We start from the raw sequence: 5,878 nt of genomic DNA, 5'->3' as shown, positions 1-5,878 counted from the left end.
CCGGTGGTAATACTGGAAAACAAAGTACTTAGGGCCACGGCCAAGACTCATAAAGTAGCTGTGTTCAAGAATCAACATACTGAACTAGGAGAATCAAAAACACTATCTGAATTCTGAGTTCCTATAGATGTCAATCATTCTGAACTTCAAAAGATAAAGTGAGATGCCAAAACTGTTTAGAGGCAAAAAGCTACTAGTCCCGCTCATTTAATTGGAGCTACGTTTCGTTGATATTTTGGAGTTTATAGTATATTATCTTCTTTTTATCCTATTTGATTTTCAGTTACTTGGGGACAACTAACAATTTAAGTTTGGTGTTGTGATGAGCGGATGATTTATACGCTTTTTGGTATTGTTTTTATATAGTTTTTAGTATGATTTAGTTAGTTTTTAGTATATTTTTATTAGTTTTTAAATAAAAATCACATTTCTGGACTTTACTATGAGTTTGTGTGTTTTTCTGTGATTTCAGGTATTTTCTGGCTAAAATTGAGGAACTTGAGCAAAAATCAGATTCAGAGGCTGAAGAAGGACTGCAGATGCTGTTGGATTTTGACCTCCCTGCACTCAAAGTGGATTTTCTGGAGCTACAGGAGTCCAAATGGCGCGCTCTCAATTGCGTTGGAAATTAGACATCCAGGGCTTTCCAGCAATATATAATAGTCCATACTTTGCTCGAGTTTAGACGATGCAAACTGGCGTTCAATGCCAACTCTCTGCCCTATTCTGGAGTTAAACGCCAGAAACAGGTTGCAAATCAGAGTTAAACGCCCGAAACAAGCTACAACCTGGCGTTTAACTCCAAAAAGAGTCTCTACACATAAAAGCTCAATGCTCAGTCCAAGCACACACCAAGTGGGCCCGGAAGTGGATTTCTGCATTATTTACTCATTTCTGTAAACCCTAGTTACTAGTTTAGTATAAAAACTACTTTTAGTGATTTATTTCACATCTCTGGAACACATTATGTAACTTTTACGTTCTGAGACCTCCATAGGAGGTTGGCCACTTGGCCATGTCTACCCTATTTTCACTTATGTATTTTCAACGGTAGAGTTTCTACACACCATAGATTAAGGTGTGGAGCTCTGCTGTTCCTCATGAATTAATGCAAAGTACTATTATTTTTCTATTCAACTCAAGCCTATTTCTTCTCTAAGATATTCATTCGCACACAAGAACATGATGAATGTGATGATTATGTGACGCTCATCACAATTCTCACTTATGAACGCGTGCCTGACAAACACTTCCGTTCTACATGCAAACAAGCTTGAATGCGTATCCCTTAGCCTCCTGATCTACGATCAAAGTCTTCGTGGTATAGGCTAGAATTATTGGCGGCCATTCTTGAGATCCAGAAAGTCTAAACCTTGTCTGTGGTATTCCGAGTAGGATCTGAGAAAGGATGGCTGTGACGAGCTTCAAACTCGCGAGTGCTGGGTGTAGTGACAGACGCAAAATGATTACTGAATCCTATTCCAGCATGATCGAGAACCGACAAATGATTATCCGTGCAGTGACAGCGTATTTTGGACTATTTTCACTGAGATGACGGAAAGTAGCCATTGACAACGGTGATGCCCAATATACAGCTTGCCATGGAAAGGAGTATGAGTGATTGGATGAAAGCAGTAGGAAAGCAGAGGTTCAGAAGGAATAAAAGCATCTCCATACGCTTATCTGAAATTCTCACCAATGAATTACATAAGTATTTCTATCATAGTTTATATTTTAATTATATTTTAATTATTAAAACTCTATAACCATTTGAATCCGCCTGACTGAGATTTACAAGATGACCATAGCTTGCTTCAAGCCGACAATCTCCATGGGATCCCTTACTCACGTAAGGTTTATTACTTGGATGACCCAGTGCACTTGCTAGTTAGTTGTGCGAAGTTGTGACAAAGAACTAAGATTATGAACATGCGTATTAAGTTTTCAGCACCGTTACCAAGGAATGAACTATCACGATTTTGTGCACCAAGGTGTGTAAAAGTCATAAGGAAAATATGAACAAAACCTACTAACAAAAGCAAACAAGCAACCAAAAAGTGCTATTTACACTATTAACATATGCACAACAACCTAAAATATGACACCAATTGCATTGTCCCCAGCAACGACGCCAAAAAATTGATGTGGAAAGTAAACGTTGGTCTAGAATTTCACAGAATACAATCTCGTTGTAAGCATAGTCTAAACCAACAATTAACTCCCAATCAAAGTTTAATTTTGCTTGTCACAACACAAACCAATAAAAACCGGAAGTTTGAAGTCCCGGGTCGTCTCCCTCGGACAATGTAATTAAGATGTCACACTCTTGGTTGTGAGAAAAAAATGGGGTTTTCAATCAAGGAACGAAAGATTAAAATAACTAAGAAATTATCAAAAAGGAATTTAATGCAATTAAAAAGGAAACAAGATCAACACTTAGTGAAAATGTTATAATTGCATAAAAGAGCCTTGACTTGGAAATGAGAATTAAGGAATCCTATCATCACCATAACCACAAATATGATAATTATGATGAGTCAATCTCGCTTTGTCAACCCCTAGCATCGAGGAGTAAGTCAAACAAGCATAATTGACGTTAATCCATAAGTCCTAGCTAACTTACTAATTACTTAGTAAAAAGCTAGCATCAATGGAAACAAGAGCCAACTAACTACCCAAGAAATACCACTAAATGTCGAATGTTATGATTCTAGTATCCTAGGAACTCATTTCCCAAGTCAAGGTGTGAAAATCTACTCAAAATTACCAAGTGACAATTTCACAAAAACTTGATGGGCATAAAACCAAAATATGGGAATTTGTAAAAGAAAATGAAAACTATAACCAAACTATTCACAATATCAACCATAAACATTCAATCAAGCATATATAAAGCATAAAACATTAAATTCATCAACCCAAACTTCAAGAAACCAAAATTACATATATTAACAAGTGACTTGAACTATGAACAAAATGTAGTAAAAGTAGGAAAATTAAAGAGAATATTTAAGAGTACTTACAATAAAGATGAGCAAATCCAAGATTAAAACTTAACTATAAAATGCTACAATGAAAATTAAGTAAAAACCCTAAGAGAGAATTTTTCTAACTACTCTACTCCTACTCCTAATGCATTTTTCTATCTAAGTGAGCTCTCCCTTTGATGTGTGGTGACGTCCCCTTCATATAGCACTTCATGTAGCTTCAGAAACTCCAAGGATTGGGCCAAGAGGCCCCCAAAATCGCGAGCCACGTGCTTCATTAATGAGGTCACGCGCAGGGACTTGTGCGTACGCACAGATGTATGCGTACACACACTTGCTGTTTTCACCACTTATGCGTACGCACAGGAGGTTGTGTGAACGCACACTTCAGTTTGTGCTTCTCCTTTATTTTTTTTATGTGTTCTACCTTTTTGCATGCTTCCTTCCACTTTTGCCTAGCCATTCATGCCTCTAGGACCTGAAATCACTCAACAAACATATCACGGCATCGAATGGAATAAAAGTGGAATTAAATTGCTCAATTTAAGCTCAAAAATGCATGTTTTCACATTTGGGTTTAATTTAGTGATAAAACACAAAAATATGCTATTTTGGTGATTAAGTGTGAGTTTATGTGATGAAATCCATCCAATTCAAGTAAAAAATTATCGTCAAATATGGACTCATCAATGGATTTATGTTAAAATGGTTTGACTCAGACTAAGAGATAGAGTAATTGTCTAGTGTTTGAAATAGCTAAGAGGGACTTGAGATTTAAATTGAATTAGATGGCTCATATACAGGATAAGAAAATTTGTAGTCGTTGAAAATGAACTAGACAAAGTTAAGAGTGAAACAAACGGATATAACTTAGGCTTGAATTTGATTAAGTTTATGATCTTGTACCTGAGACTAGAAAATGTGAATTGAATTAGTGTTTGAATTCATGTTGGGAGAATAGCAAGATGAATGGTATGAGGTTGGTTAAATCTGAGAGAGTGAATTTTTGAGGACAAAAATTTTTGTTAGGGGGATAGGATGTAAAACCCGCAAAATTAGTAAATAATTAGCTAATAAATTAATTATTAATTTAAAATTAAAAAAATTAAAAATTTTATAGTTTAATGAGGTAGACTTAATTAAAACATGAATTTTGACATTAATTTTAAAGGTTTTAGCCCAAGATTGGGCCGAATTGGCCAAATCGGATGAACCAAGCCCAAACCGGGCCTGTGAGCCCAACCTACTCACTTAAATAAATGAGCTCAGCTCATCTCTCTCCATTTGCATGCTGGAAACGCTGAAGCTCAGCTTTGGGAAGGGAAGAACACCTTCCAAAACCTAAACCCACACACTTAGATAATGAAATTCACATAACTTTTCACTCCAAGCTCCGATCGCCGTACCGTTTACGGTCATGCGACCGTAGCATCAAGCTCTACAAATCCCAAAACTTTGTAAGGTAAGAAAAATACTTCTGTATTTCAGTTTTCTTCTCTCTAAATTTCGAATTTAATGAGTAATTATATTGAAAGTTGTTTAATTTCGGTGTTTAGGTTCGAATTAGCTTACAGATTTTGTTGGGTGTGGCTCACTTGAGCTATGGACAAGGTAAGAACCCTAACCTTCTTGTGAAATTATTGAGATTTTGAGTTTAGGGATGAACTATAGTGATAAATGTGGTTTAGATTGAATATTGTTGGTGAAAAATCAATTGAAGGTCAAAACTTGTGATATTGGAGCTTATTTGAGGAAGTTGAAGCTTGAGATCATTTTGAGGTGTTCTAGGTTTATCGGAAAATCGGCCAAAGTATGGTTTCGATTTCTCGTATCTAAAATATAATGTGTCATGAAAACTTAGGCTAGTTGACCGTAGGATAAGGTTGAATTAATTGTGATGTTGATGATTATGTATGAAGTTGTTTGGATATGAATTATTGTGGGAAGTGATTATAATTGTGAATTGGTGTGTTGGGGAATAATTGACAGGTGTTGATTTGATTGGAAAACGTATGAGTACTTGTTGTTAGTGTTGTTGAGTTGAGTGATTGGATTGTATGTGAATGATTGATGATAATTGTGTCGAGTGAGGAAGTTGATGAGACTATGTGGTGTTTGATAATGATATGAATAATATTTGATGACTATGATGAAAATGGAATGTTAAATGATGATTTTAATGATGATAGATAAGGTGATGTGAATGAATATGTATGAGGTGGTATATTGATGCATTTGTTTCGATAGTTGAGAAATTCATATATGAGATTATTTAGAATTGAGGTATGATTGGTTATGGTAGGATGCAGGCTGTGCTGCTGTGTTATAGTATGAGTTGGTGTTGATTATGAGTATAGAAAGTTGGTATTGAATGGTGAATTGATGAAAATTTAGGTTGGAGTATTTTTGTGAAAATTTAATTTTCGGCCAAATTTTGGCGAGCCATAACTTGTCTTCCAGACCCCCATATTCTTTCAAATTTATTTCATATAAAAATTGGGTCCGTGAAGTTCATGCCGTTCGAGGAACAGATGAAAAATGTTTTAAATCGAAAAAGTTATGCGCTTCAGAAGTTCAGAATACAAAACTGAAATTCTGCAGCATTCAACATTTTGGCCACTCTACATATCTTGCGTATGCAGCTACTGCACGCGACACGACCAACCCTTTCGGGTTGAGCATCTCGTGTACGTGAGCAGAGTGCTGCGTACGCGAGCAAGAAAAACACGCCCACGCATACGCGTGACCCCAGAAATCAGCAAAGTGAGTTTTGTGTTTTAAAATGTAATTGTGAACCTCTAAATCTCTATTTTTACTCTTTTACCCCCTAAACCTTAGTTGTATGTAGAGTGGTGAGAAGAAGGTAAGGAGGACCAGTAACTTGGAGATGA

This window comes from Arachis hypogaea, chromosome 18, assembly GCF_003086295.3.
Source record: "Arachis hypogaea cultivar Tifrunner chromosome 18, arahy.Tifrunner.gnm2.J5K5, whole genome shotgun sequence".
Lineage (NCBI taxonomy): Eukaryota > Viridiplantae > Streptophyta > Magnoliopsida > Fabales > Fabaceae > Arachis > Arachis hypogaea.
This window is presented reverse-complemented; position numbering follows the sequence as displayed.